Source organism: Crocuta crocuta, unplaced genomic scaffold (genome assembly GCF_008692635.1).
Source record: "Crocuta crocuta isolate KB4526 unplaced genomic scaffold, BGI_CrCroc_1.0 scaffold11, whole genome shotgun sequence".
In the NCBI taxonomy this organism is placed as follows: domain Eukaryota; kingdom Metazoa; phylum Chordata; class Mammalia; order Carnivora; family Hyaenidae; genus Crocuta; species Crocuta crocuta.
In genome coordinates, this window is record NW_027528624.1 from 8,380,563 (window position 1) to 8,395,000 (window position 14,438).

General features: G+C 46.6%; 1 long non-coding RNA gene across 1 annotated transcript; it reads right to left on the reverse strand.

Annotated features, from left to right (window-relative positions):
- Nucleotides 1–4,007: 4,007 nt before the first annotated feature.
- LOC144224192 (uncharacterized) lies at nucleotides 4,008–12,103 on the reverse strand. The gene is made up of 3 exons (XR_013332977.1): nucleotides 12,004–12,103; nucleotides 4,564–4,710; nucleotides 4,008–4,068 (listed from the first exon to the last, which is right to left on the reverse strand). It is a non-coding gene; the product is annotated as an uncharacterized LOC144224192 (long non-coding RNA).
- Between the last annotated feature and the right edge of the window lie 2,335 nt (nucleotides 12,104–14,438).

Below are 14,438 nucleotides of genomic sequence, written 5' to 3' on the forward strand. Positions count from 1 at the left end.
GTTGTTAAGAATAAAAATTTGCCAGCTGCCGAAAGATGTCAGTGAAATTACCAACATAGCGATGTGTGAATCAAGGGTTACCAGAGAGAGGAAGCAATACATTGAGAATGAGAACAAATGTGTGCATTATGGAAAACAGACTATTTAATAACAACTTTATTCCACACTTCACTTAATACCGACACCTAATAGCATATATAATGTATATTTATACATTTCTTGTTTGCTCTTATGTTTCTGATAAAGGTCACACAGCTCACAAAATTAACTCAAAATGGATTCAAGATTTAAATGTAAGATCTGAAACCACCAAACTCCTAGAAGAAAACATAGGGGAAAGGCTCTCTGTCATGGGTCTCAGCAGTGATTTTTGGGGATCTGACACCAGAGCATATGCAATAAAAGCAAAAATAAACAGATGGGACTATATCATATAATAATAATAATAATAATGACATATTATTAAAATCTTCTGCACAATGAAGGAAACCATCGACAAAATGAAAAGGTAGTCTACTGAAGGGGAGAAAATATTTTCAAATCATACATCTCAAATCACATATCCCCAAATTTATAAGGAACTCCTGCAATCCCATAGCAAAACCCCTAGATAATCCAACTAACAAATGGGGCAGAGGACCTGAATAGACACCTTTCCAAAGAAGACATACAGGTGGCCAACGGGTATATGAAAAGGTGCTCAACATCATTAATAAGTAGGGAAATGCAAATCAGAGCCACAATGAGCTATTCCCTCCCCCCACCCCCATTAGAATTGCTATCATCAAAAAGACGAGATGTCAAGCACTGGTGGCTTTGTGGAGAAACAGGAGCCCTTGTGCATGGTTGGTGGGAATGCGAACTCGTGCAGCCGCTGTGGAAAACAGTGTGGAGGGTCCTCAAGAGGTTAAAACTAACACTACCATAGTCTATCTGAAGAGAATAAAATCATTATCAGCACACCGCGCCCCCGCCCGCCCCCCGCCATGTTCAGTGCACCATTATTCACAATAGCCAAGGCATGGAAACAACCCAAGTGTCCCTTGACAAATGAATGGGCAAAGAAGATATACTGTATAATATATATATATTATTCAGCCACGAGAAAGAAGGAGATCTTACCATTTGTGACAACATGGATGGATCCTGGGGGTGTTATGCTAAGTGAAATAAGTCAGAGGAAGACAAATACTGTATGCTCTCACTCATGTGTAGAATGCTAAATAAATAAACCCAAATCACAGAGAGTAGATTGGCGGTTGCTGGAGTAGGCTGGGGTGGGGTGTGATGGGGGAAATGGACTCAGATGGTTAAAGGACACACACTTCTGGTTATAAGAGGAATGAGTTCTGGGGATCTGTGTGTGCAGGATGGTGGCTATAGTTAACAGTACTGTACTGTGTACTGGAAAGATGCCAAGAGAGTAGATCTTAAAACTTGTCACGATCCACACAAACAGGTAACGGTGTGAGGTGACGGACCTGTTTAATTCACCTTATTGTGGTAATCATTTTGCAATACTTATGTATATCAATTGGTCACATTGTTCTTCTTAAACTTACACAATGTTATATGTGACTTGTATCTGGATAAGCTGGGAGAAAAAAAGAGAAGATCATATGAACATTAGCAATGCAGCTAACAGTGCTGAACCTGAACTTGGAAGTTCAGATTCACTTTCAAGTACTCTTAATTAGACTCATTGAAATGAGGACAAAGGCTATGAAAGAAAGTTAGCATCGCTCTATTTTAAAAACTAGTGAATTATAAAAGTAGGAAGAATAATAAAGGTTAGCAATTTTATGAAGCACAACATATGCATCCTTTTTATTGTTATTCCAAGGGTGGCAATTAACTAAATTCAGACCTTGTAGGCGGGGCTTTCACCTGGTTTGGAACATACACCATTTCTCACACCTAAATTGGGAAATTGTCATGTTGAAGTTAAATTTAAAGGATTTGGTACATTGAGGAGGAAGGCTTTCATCACCAAAGAGCAAAATAAGAATTTCACTTTTTGATAAAAGTATTTTATAAATTATCCATTGCACCCATTTAGAGACACGTAGAAAGCAATTACTAGAAATGGGTGTCCTGCGGTTATTTTCAAACTTTGCACCTGCCACACGCTGAGTCGTCGGATGCTCTCCGGCTGTTCCCGTTGCGGAGGTGGGGTTCAACGGGACTTCTCTCTGCCTTCGAGAAACTCAAAGGATGGAAGGGGAGAATCGTCATACAAGGCGGTGAGGGCAACGGGAGAGGTATGTCCAGTGTGAGATGGGACCAAGGAAGGGCACAGGAAGTGGAGAGGCCTGGGGGGGACAGGGAGGCTCCTGAACTGTTGTTGCTATTGCTACTTTGCTAACTTTTAGTTTTTCTAATGACATGTCAACAAAACCACTGTCTAGTGTCACCACCAGTTGGGGCAAGTGGAGGGGGAGGAGGAGATTGAGGCTTTATGTGGAATACGGAAGCTGCAATTGCATGAAAATCCCCACATAGGAGCGTCCACGCCCAGACTCCTGGAACCCGGTCCAATAAAGCTGTGTTGGATCTAAGGACTGGTGCATCTTGTCTGCTGTCTTCCCCATTGACCAGAGCAGCTCCCCTGGCGGTGGTTCTTCCCGGGCCTGCTCAGGTCTTCTCTGCAGTCATGGCTTCCTCACAGGCCACACGTGGTTGCCTTGACGTGTTCTTGACTCCTGTGGCCCATTCTTTCCTTCATAACCTCTCCGCCTTGTCTCCACTGTGACACATCTGGATCTGTATCTCCTCACTCATACATTCTTTCTTTCTGCTTTTTTTTAAATTATTATTTATTTTTGATAGTGAGAGAGGCAGAGCACAAGCAAGGGAGGGGCAGAGAGAGAGAGAGGGAGACCCAGAATCTGAAGCAGGCTCCAGGCTCTGAGCTGTCAGCACAGAGCCCGATGCAAAGCTTGAACTCATGGACCGCGAGATCATGACCTTAGCCAATGTCGCTCACTTAACTGATGGAGCCACTCAGACGCCCCTCTTTTTTTTTTTTTTTTGAAAGAGAGAGAGAGTGCAAGAGGGGAAAGAGCAGAGAGAGAGAGAGAGAGAGAGAATCCCAAGCAGGCTCCACACCCAGTGCAGAGCCTGATGCGGGGCTCAATCCCAAGACCCTGGGATCATGACCTGAGCCACAAGCAAGTGTCAGACGCTCAACCGACTGAGCCACCCAGGTGCTCCTTCACTCACATATTCTTGTCGAATATATGAGATGAAGTATGAATTCACCCTTGATTCAGTCATGAGAGGTTGGAGGAGTGGGCTCATCTAGTACAAAGCCTAGCAGTCCATTTAGGAGGGATTACCACCATGGCCAGGGCCGCATAGGTATAGCTGGGGAAGTGTGACTGGTCAAAGGCAACACAGAAGATCTAAACCCTCAGTTATTGTTCCTCAAGCCTGCGGTGCCCCAAAAGTTTATATTCCCTCTCCTGGAAGGGTCCTCTCCAACACTGAAATAGAGATCCTTTGAGGCCGTCTTCTGTGAGCAAATTAGCAACATAATTTCAGAGCCTGACTCTCCTGTGCTAATCAGGGATGCTATTGCCCACCTGTCCGTTGTTGGTGCCTAAGGACTTGGCCATGCCACAGGAACGCTGGCTTCCAGGTGGATGGCAGCCAGGAACTGTCTGATGTCTACTCGAGAGGGTTTCCTCCGGATGTTACTCCCCCCGCTCAGACTCTTTCCTTGAAAAGTAGAGACCAATAAATCCAACACTTACACATTTCCCTCAGTAAGTTACTATTATCTATCCATGAGCCTTTTAAAAATATGGCTTGCTCAAGAAGGCATTAGAGCTAAATTATCATTTATGTTTGTCACAGGGGTTGCAAATGTGTAATGAGATTCCAGAGTTAATGTTTTGTACAAAGCACTTAGGAGAGCCAGGATGAAATTGGCTCAGAATTCTGATGCGGTGCTTTAATTAAAGATAGTTTCTAATCAAGGGTGGGGCAAAGGCGGGTTAGGAAATGTTAGTTTATTGTCCAATCTACTGGTGGGGTGAGGGTCAGGCAGCCTGTGTGGAGTTCATCCTGGCAAGAGAGAGAGCAGAGATTAGCACATAAGATGTAGGAGGGAGGGTGCCTGGGTGACTCAGTCGGTAAGGGTCCCACTCTTGGATTCGGTGCAGGTCATGACCACACAGTTCATGGGACTGAGCCCTGCATCCGGCTCCACACTGACAACACAGAGTCTGCTTGGGATTCTCTCTCCCTCTCTCTCTGTCCCTTCCCCTCCCCTGCTCATGCTCTCTCTCCCAAAACAAATAAATAAAATAAACTTTTTTTAAAAAAGGACATAGGAGGGAGACGTTCATGCCCGAAGGTACTGTTGACACCAGTGACCCCAGACATGTGGTTGTGCATTGCTGTGGGGTCAAGGCTCAACCCCAAGTTCCAGAGAATGCGAGCTGATCAGCACTGGACAGCAACCCCAGGTTCATCCCCCATCCAGGCCAGAACAGAGGCTCTGCGAGCACCTCTGCATCTGCAAAAGGTCAGCTGGGCAGCCCCCCTTCTGAATATTACCTTGTCCAAAATGGAAGGAGCCAGAACAAGAGCAAAGGCCTTCCCAGTCATTGTTCTCTTCATCCCCTTGGCTTGTGCATCCTTCAGGGCCCTGTAGATCCTTTCTCTTGGAAAGTTGTCTTATGGTATAGACGTTCTTGACAGAGACTAGCATAGAAAATAATACCAAGATGCAAGAGACCTCTAGGAGTCTGATGGACTGGCCATGATTTGGGGCTTTTGATAAGTAAGAACCATTTATTCGCTCATATCATGCTGATTTTTTCCTATTTCATTTCAGTTAGTCATACAGAGAACAGAAAGTCTCTGCATTCTCATCGTATTTATTAACCGCTCCCAATTCATGAAAGTGAGGGGTCCCCTCTGTCAGCAGGAGAAGGTTTCGGAGGAACTGGGGTTGCCCCTTCACTCATTGCCATTAGTCTTCCCTCCTGTCCTAGAGTCTGTGGGCATCAGACTCTAACTGGTTGTGAAACAACGACGTCTTAGATGTGTTTGCTCCAGAGCTGCATGTGAACAGTCAAGGTCTCCCATCCATGCTCGGAGGCAGTGTGGTGAGTGAGGCAGGGAAGGTGGTCTGGACTTGGGACGTGTCTCTACCCTGGTTTCTTCTGCATGCTCCTTACCTCTAACAGTCCCTGTCTGCACTCTTACTAACATGAGCTAATCCCATACAGAAGCTAGAAGGATCTTAAAAAAAAGGGGTGGGGAGGGGGGCGCCTGGGTGGCTCAGTCAGTTAAGCGTCTGACTTCGGCTCAGGTCACAATCTCACGGTTCATGGGTTCAAGCCCTGCGTTGGGCTCTGTGCTTAGAGCTCAGAGCCTGGAGCCTGTCTTCAGATTCTGTGTCTCCCTCTCTCTCTGACCCTCCCATGCTCACGCTGTCTCACTTTCTCTTAGAAATAAGTAAAACATTTAAAAAACTAAAAAAAAAAAAGATCAAGTGGATCTCTTACTTTCAACCCACTACTGGCTTCTCATAACACCTGGAATAATAAGGATGAGGGTCCTCCCTGCCCACCTGGGACCCTATCTGTATGCACCTGGGACCCCGATTGGAGCCCCACATGGACACCCCCTGAGTCTCCACCTGAGCTCACCTGGACTCACCTGGACTCACCTGGGACCACTCTCCCACTTGCTCACTGGGCTCTACACCCCGTAGGTATCACTGTAACCTCATGGTGTCATGCTGACTCCCACTTGGGGACTTTTGGCACCAAGGGCCTTGGCCTTGAGCTTTCTCCCAGCACTCTGGTGACTCCCACCTTTCTGTTTAAGTCTCAGATCCACTGTCTCCTTCCTAGTGTCTAAAGTAGTTTTTACAGGAAACCCGGCCTCATTATTCATCTGTCAGGGCACCAGCGTCTAGTTGAAATGATCTCATTCCTCATTTTCAAGTTCATTGCCTGCTTCCTCTAGAATATCAGCATCATGAGAGCAGGGACCTTGCTTGGTCACGTCACTGTGCCCTCAGATCGAAGAACTATGGTGGACGTGATGGGTTCACCATGCCCTCCATGAAAGGCTGGGCGGGGGCAAAGGGCAGCTCCATTATTGTGGACGTTAGTTCTCTAACGTGTAAAAGGCGATGGACCCCTCCCTGCTCGCCTCAGTCGGCTGGAACACATGCACATGGGAAAGAGGAAAGCCTTTGTCACCTCAGGAGATCACCGTTCGATGCCTCCTGAGTGATTTATCCCTAGTCATTTGCCACTCTCCGAAGACGTCCTCTCATTGCTGATGTTGGAACGGTAGGCCCATGGGCAGACAGGTGGGACCTGCAGTAAATCTACTTAAATCTCAGACACCCATGAACCTCAGCACACAGGCCTCTCTGTCACTTTGTGGATCGTGGGCCAAGCCCAGCACCAGACACGCTGATCGCTCATTCCCTGTTCCAGTGGGAGCCAAGAACATGGTTTCTCACTTTGTTCACAGTGGACTGGCCGGCTGCCACTCTGCCCTTGCAGGGACTTGGTATGGGGACAGGTGACCTGGGCCCCCGGTGCTCCCTGCAGCATTTATTTAAAGCAATATCATTAGCAGGGATTTCGTGTTAGTGTTTGAAGAGTGACTACCTCCCACCTCCAAAAAGGGTTGATGCAAAATTACAGTGTCTGGGCAGGAGGCAGAGAGTTGATATCTGTGCACAAGCTCTCATTTCATTAATGCTGTGGCCATGAAGCCAAATTAAAGCTTATGAAGTTAATTGAGAAAAACACTGAGAAGCAGGCACCTTATCTTAAGGTCAGAGTGACTGGTGGGTCTTGTGGGAATCACTAATACCTATATTTGATGAAAGTGATTTATAGGGATTCCCTTGAATATTTAAAAATATAAATTAAAGTTCTATATAGCCTGTAGCATTGCTCTGGAACTGCCTGAAGACAAAGTATATCCTGATACGTTTTAAAAATCTTCTTTTAAAATTTTGTATAACACAGAATGCAAAATCTGTTTATTATTTTTAATAATAATTATTATTTTTAATGTTTATTTTTGAGAGAGAGACAGAACGTGAGCAGGGGAGGAGCAGAGAGACAAGGGGACACGGAATCCAAAGCAGGTTCCAAGCTCTGAGCTCTCAGCACAGAGCCTGATGTGGGGCTCGAACTCACAAGCCGTGAGATCATGACCTGAGCTGGAGTTGGTCACTTAACCAACTGAGCCACCCAGGCACCCCATTAATTAGGGTTTTTTTCCCTTACATCCAGGTCTCAGCACTCTTGTTTTGTGGGGAAATAGGCTCTACTTACATAAATGGGTTAGAAAAAAGCTTAGGGAGGAAAGCTGCCAATACAGGGTGAAAATGCCCAAGGTTAGCCAGGGGGATATTGTAATGGGATCATGAGTAACTTGTTATATCACTTGCAGGAAAGTGCTTTCCATCTGACACAAATATACTACTGTGCTTAGATCACAAACTCCACGCGTTCCCCAGACCCTTTGCCTCTTGCACACACAAGTTAATGATTGCTGTCTGATTGTTTTCTCCACACTCATATGCGTAAGATCTTGTTTTCTTCACATTTGCCATGTGGGTAATATCTTGTGAGCTTAATTAATACAGAGACAAAACCCCTGCTCGGGGCTCTTGTCTTCTCCCAGACATTAGCCTCTCTCATATTCAATTCTTCGCCCACTCTCTTGCTGTACAAGGGAGAACTCCAGACTCATAGTCTGTGACCCTTTTTACATTATAATGATTTTACTATTGATTTATAGTAATTAACATCAGTGCAGGCAAAATTCTCTGTATGTGACTTGAATCTGATGATAAGAATGCAGTTGAAGTGGGGCGCCTGGGTGGCTTAGTCGGTTAAGCGTCCGACTTTCGCTTAGGTCATGATCTCGTGGTTCGTGGGTTCGAGCCCCGCGTCAGGCTCTGTGCTGACTGCCAGCTCAGAGCCTGGAGCCTGTTTCAGAGTCTGTGACTCCCTCTCTCTCTGACCCTCCCCTGCTCACGCTGTCTCTCTCTCTCTCTCCTAGAAATAAATAAAACATTAAAAAAATTAAAAAAAAAAAAAAAAGAATGCAGTTGAAGTAAAAAAAACTAATCCATTCTCTTCTCTCCCCAGTGCAGGGAAGGCAATGGTTAGTGGGTGACTGCATCGAAGCAGAAATCCTGGATGGGTCACATTGGATAAGGCCCTGTTTCCGTCCCTCATATCCACCCCATTTCCAATCCATGAACAGCTCACTTTTGTGGCTCCTAAAATTCTCTTGTTCTAGGACACATTGCTGTGCAGTAATGTTTGTCTTTCACCAAAATGCAAATTCTCCTGGTTTGTTGTGTGTGTTTGTTTGTTTATTTGTTTGTTAGTTTTTATCTTTATGACTCATGATATCCTTCATGCAGCTCTCAATTTTCCTGTGAGCAGAGCTTGGAAGTGGAGGCAGGAAGAGGTTGAGATTGGGGTGCCATGGAGAGGAGAGACTAGGCCATGCCTGGTGCCACGGACCATCTGCAGGGCTGTCCGCAGCCACACACCTCTGACCCCCTTCACGTATATCTGTGTGCACGTCCAGGCTCTGAAAGCTCCGCTTTGAAGTGCCTCTCATAGGATAACATCTCTTTGCAGCTGTATCTTATATTTTAATGGGTTGATTTACATCACCATGTCATTTTGTCTCATTTGTATTGTTTTAATATAAAAAGGCAAATGATTTTTCCATTTCCATGCATGATAGTCACTGAGATTATTTAGCTGCAGAAGTTAATAACAGTCTGTCATCCAGAAAACTAGTTTGCGTTTCATTTGGGGGAGAGATTTCAATAATTAAATATAATCAATAGCGGAATTTTCATTCTCGCAAATATCTGAGTCTCAGAAAGATGCTGTCGATTTGCACTTAGTGCCCATGCTATTTATTCCATTAACAGCTCTTATTTTAACAAGCTTAATCATCTTTATAGGTTTCTCTGATTCCATCTCCTCTCCCTCTTTTATTGCTTTGCTCATAGAAATGCTTCCGTGATTTAGTTAATGTGAGGTAGGAGAGATACATATTTTTCTTACTTGATATTAACATTAGGTAAGCCTGTCTGGTGACCTCTTCATCATTTGTACAGTGTGTGGGCTATACTTATTTTTTTTTTTAAAGCACATTTGATTGACGGAAAAAGGGTAAATTTCATGGTCTTAATTTCTGGACCAAAGGAATCGTGTTTAGCTTGTACCTAGCTAGGCACTCACTTCCTTCTCTTCCTTTGCTTCCCTGATGAAGGAGGAAGGGAAGAGTGTTGGCGAGGAAGGTGGCAGCAAACTTGTTGGGGCAGAATCAGGCCTGCAGTGTGGCCGTGTACAAAGGGCTCCAGGGCTGTCCTGCTCATGTTCATAGATAGGAATCCTGCATATGCTCCACGGGACTCTATGCACACGAATGCGCCATCTACTTCCAAGCTCCACCAGCTCCCCAGGGACAATGCCTTTCTTCCCTCAAGGGGTGGGTGCCCTTAACGTTACAGGAGTTAGATGTGGGAGAACAGGAGCAAGGGCCCCAGGGTGACCGATTGCCCAGGACACGTGATTGTGTGCCTCCCCGATGCAGAAAGAAGACAGGGTCCCCCTCTTCTCTCTCAAGGCCTGTTGGAAAGGATATATTTACAAGGTGAGGCTGGAGGCCAGGTGCAGTGCACTAATGGCTGCTGGTAGAACTTGGTGACCAGTTGGGAGGGCGGACCATTCATCCCCACAAGGCTCGTATGAGGATCATGTCATGAAATGTTCCACAGCCCCGTGAGCAGTGGTGACATCTGTGTCCTGCAGAAGCAGCCATCCAGGTGTTGAATTTCTGGGGCCAAGGATGATGAAGGTGGCATCTGGGACTGTGCCTGCAAACCCAGCCTTTCTGGAACTTATCTGCACTGGAGGCAGTCACAGGGAGAGAATGCAGCTGGGTGTGAACCTTTGTAAATTCAGGAAAACCTTGGTTTGCGAGCATAATTCATTCCAGAAACACGTTTGTCATCTAAAACACTCATCTATCAAAGCGAATTTCAAGAACCATTGGGTCAGTTGTGATCATGTGACATTTGGTGGCATGTACAACTCATATTCCAAGACATTGTTTATCAAGTTAAAAGTTTTAGAAATGTTTGCTCGTCTTGCAGAACACTCGCAAAGCAAGTTACTCTCAATCCAAGGTTTTACTGTAGTTTCTTATGATTTCTACTTCTAGCCAAAGCAAAAATACTTTTGCTTATAGCCTCTGACCTCAGACTTGCAAGTTGCAGATACATTTAATGGCTGAAATTTACTGAGATTAAATTCATTTCTAGGAAGCATGTATAGTCCTTACCTCTCACGTCCACATCTCCAGCGTTCTGCAAAGAGCCTGCAGCACAGATGCAGACAGATCACAGGTGCAGCGGATCACAGGTGCAGGCAGACTGCAGGTGTAGGCAGACCTCAGGTGTGGGTAGATGGAAGGTAAAGGAAGACCACAGGTGCAGGCCGACTCGTGTTGGAGCCCAGTAGCTCTCACCCCTGCCTTACAAGGCGCTCCCCTGGGGGAAGGCAGACAAGCAGGGCGATGGCTTTTCTTGGTGCATGTATTTTGTTTTGAAAATTTTTAATGAACAGAACATCATGCAACAATGAAAATACAGAAACAAGCCTCTCTGCAAAGCTTGCTGGTGCCGCTGGCTTGCTCTGCCGAAGTGTTGGTGATTCCAGGACCCAGTCCAGGCAGCACGTGCCTGTGAGCTTTACTAAGCCCAGTGCTCTCCATCTGCCTGCTGCCTCCAGGCAGCCTCCAGGGAGGCGCAGGGCTGGAGGTGACCGGAGGGCCAGAGGAAGAGGCACTTGCACAGAGATTAAGAAGAAGAAAACAAAATGAAGGCAGTTTCTCTTTAGTTTACAGATTAGTGGGGTGGAGAGCAGGGTCACCTCACCCGGGCGCGCGCCCAGGACACCTGCTGTCTGTGGCTGCCTGCATCGGAGCCTGGGGATGGTGTCCTGCACCTGAGGCCTGTCACTGGGGAGTAGCAGAAACAAGGATTGCATCGTTTGTCCATAAAATCTTCTGCCCAAGGTGGGGGTGGAGGGAGAGCAGGAGAAATGGAGCAACTACACACGGATTCACATGAATTAATGGAAAATGTCCCTTTGTCCTCACTTGGGAAAAAAGGTGTCTGCCTTGGAATGAGGTTCATTTTAGCTCTGAAGGTGGGGGGTGACCATACTTCACTGCTCTCCAGATGCAAATCCGTCCGGCTTGTGCATGTGTAAGCTGCTCCTCCCCAAACGCACTAGGGAGACGGTTCAGCATGGGTGGGGGGGGAGGGCTGGGTGGCTCAGTCCGTTAAGCTGGGGCTCCTGGTTGCGCTGACGTCATGATCTCCTGGTGTGTGAGTTCGGGTCTGGGCAGGGATCTGCGCTGACAGCACAGATTTTTCTCTCCCTCTTACTCTGCCTCTCTCTCTCTCTCTCTCTCTCTCTCTCTCAAAATAAATAAACATTAAAAACAAACGAACAAACAAACAGAAAAATGTAAGCAGGCTCCAGGCTTCCTGCTTTGCCCTCTCCAGACTCTGTTGCTGCTGTGTGAGAACAATAATCATGATAATGATAATAAATACGGTAATATTTGGTAATAAACATAACAAGAACCATCCCGACAGAGGAAGTATTTCTCCTCCAGACAGCGAGCTGCGTGCTTACATGTGTCAAGCACAGAGCATCACCCACATCTGTGTCAGACTTTGGCCGCAGGGGAGTCCCCTGCAGGCACGTGAGATGGAGTGCGCCCCTCCCCCACTTGGATTCGCTGGGCCAGGAGGTCGGAGTGCGGCCCCAGGACCTGTGTCTGTGCCCCGCCCCAGGTCAGGCTGATGTGGTTGCCTCATGATGACTTTTCGAGAACCACTGGTCTCCGTGAGCTCACTGAATCTGAGCAAGCTCTTCGGCCACAGCCCCCCACACCCCACCTCACCTTAGCCAGAGTGCAGGTGTAGACGGTCTGACTAGTGTTCCAGCTCATGCCCAGCACCACTGTGGGCGACATGACACAGGCAGCACCACTGGCCGGCCCACATGGCGGGCACCAGGGTATCACCTTAGAGCCTCAAACATGTCCAGGCTGGAGGGGGCGGGGGGNGCCATTGACCTTGGTCTTTGCAAATGGCCTGGGTGTTTCCCACCCTCATCCCTCTCTCCTTATGCAGAGCACAATAGGAGCTGAGACAGAATAATGGACTTGCCGCTCCTGTTTATGACCTAGTAACAAACCTGGGTGCTTCGGACAGGGTCTCAGTGGTACTGCCTCTGTTTGAGCACTGGGGCTTGGAGGGGGATCCCCTCTGCTGAGAGACAAGAAGGGCACCCGATTTTATCTCTACTCTGTTTTTTTGGTTCCCTAAAAGCAAATGTCTTCCTCCCTACCCTCACACAATGCAATTTTTAAAAATGTTTATTTATTGATTTTTGAGAGAGACGGCGGGGAGGGGCAGAGAGAGAGGGAGAGAGAGAGAATCCCAAGCAGACTCTGCGTTGTCAGCACAGAGCCTGGTGCAGGGCTTGAACTCATGACCCGTGAGGCCATGACCTGAGCAGAAACCAGGAGTCGGAGGCTTAACCGACTGAGCCCCTCAGGGGCCCCTCACACAAAGCAAGTTTTAAAGGCACAACAGTTAACCATCGCTAATTTAGATTTTCTTTTTCAGATATATGGCTTCGATTCTGTGTCACATTTTAACTTGAACAATCTTGAATCTTAACATCAGCCCTCAAACACCTGGAAGAGCACTCAAACTTTAAAAGCCAGTAAACTGGGAAACTGGGTGGGTCAGTTGGTTAAGCATCTGACTTGGGCTCAGGTCATGATCTCACGGTTCCTGGATTTGAGCCCCGTATTGCGCTCTGTGCTGACAGCTCAGAGCCTGGAGCCTGCTTCGGATTCTGTGTCCCCCTCTCTGCACCCCTCCCCTCCTCCTCTCGCATTCTGGCTCTCTCTCTTTCTGTTTCAAAAATAAACATTAAAAAAAAAAAAGAAGCCAGTAAACTGAATGGACTCCTTATCACTTGAATCCACAAGAGCTTGCCAGAACCCAAGCCTATTCCTCATCAATTATAAATCTCTACTGGGTGTTTACCAAGGTCTCTTGTTTATCATGAAACATTTATTTCCAGGCTCTGAATCTAGTTTTCAGGCAGATGACAATCTCTCCTGTTTCTTTGAGGGAAAACAACTGAAATAACCCAGGTGTCAGAGCTCAGATTTTCTACGTGGCTCACCTAGGGAGCAAAGACATTCTTTTGGCTGGGGCAACTTTTCTGATCTCCAAGAGGCATCAAGAGGAATTTGTTAGGGGCACCTGGGTGGCTCAGTCGGTTAAGTGTCCGACTTTGGCTCAGGTCATGATCCCACTGTTTGTGGGTTTGAGGCCTGCATTGGGCTCCATGCTGACAGCTCAGAGCCTGGAGCCTGCTTCTGATTCTGTGTTCCCCTCTCTCGCTGTCCCTCCCCCACTCAAGCTCTCTCTCTCTCTCTCTCTCTCAAAAATAAACATTAAAAAAAAAAGAATTTGTTAGTCAGTTGTAGCTGTAATAAAGAGGTGTAAGAAGGCTTCCCTAAGTCAGCTGCTCCCAGCAGCCCCCCTTTATCCCACGCACTCACGGTGGTGGCCCAGGCCTGCGGTGGAAGGGCAGTGGTCCCTGGGGTCTCACTCTTCTTCTGGGGCATGAGCAGAGCACAAGAGGTTAGCCACACAGACGACACACGGAAGACCTGTGCTTGTGTCGGGCCTCCCGAAGCCACGGGCAAAGCCCGTCCCACGGCCGCGTGTCCCCGGAGGGCCAGGGCACCGCTCCCTCCCACAGTGGGAGGTGAAGGGGGCAGGAGGCTCACAGAACGATGACCCACACCATCGAACTTTCTGCGTCTTGTCGTTCCATTAAAATCACAATCAATCAGTTCAATGAGAGCTAAATTGAACTGGTCATTGTGTATAGTTTCAACGTTCTTACTAGTTGTTTTCTTACTGAAAAAATGTAGGTCTAGGTTGATTATGTAGCCAAATGTTGGCGATTTCAATATACTTCCATAATTTAATATATTTCCATTAGATTCAGTTAGTAATTAGCAAATTCACTGAAGGGACAGCCGTGTCTGTTCTTCTATTTTAGTTTACTGTGCTTAGGAGACAGGTTTGGGCTACAGGATTCCAAAGTTGAGAACTGTTTCTGGCAAAAATCGCTATGATATAATTTAGAAAAACAATCATACTACCCGTTTGAAAGGAGCTAGAAGACTCCATTTGTGTTGAACTATTTTTTATTATTAAAATTTTTTAATGTTTATTTATTCTTGAGAGAGAGAGACAGACAGACAGACAGAACATGAGAGGAGGAGGGTCAGAGAGAGAGGGA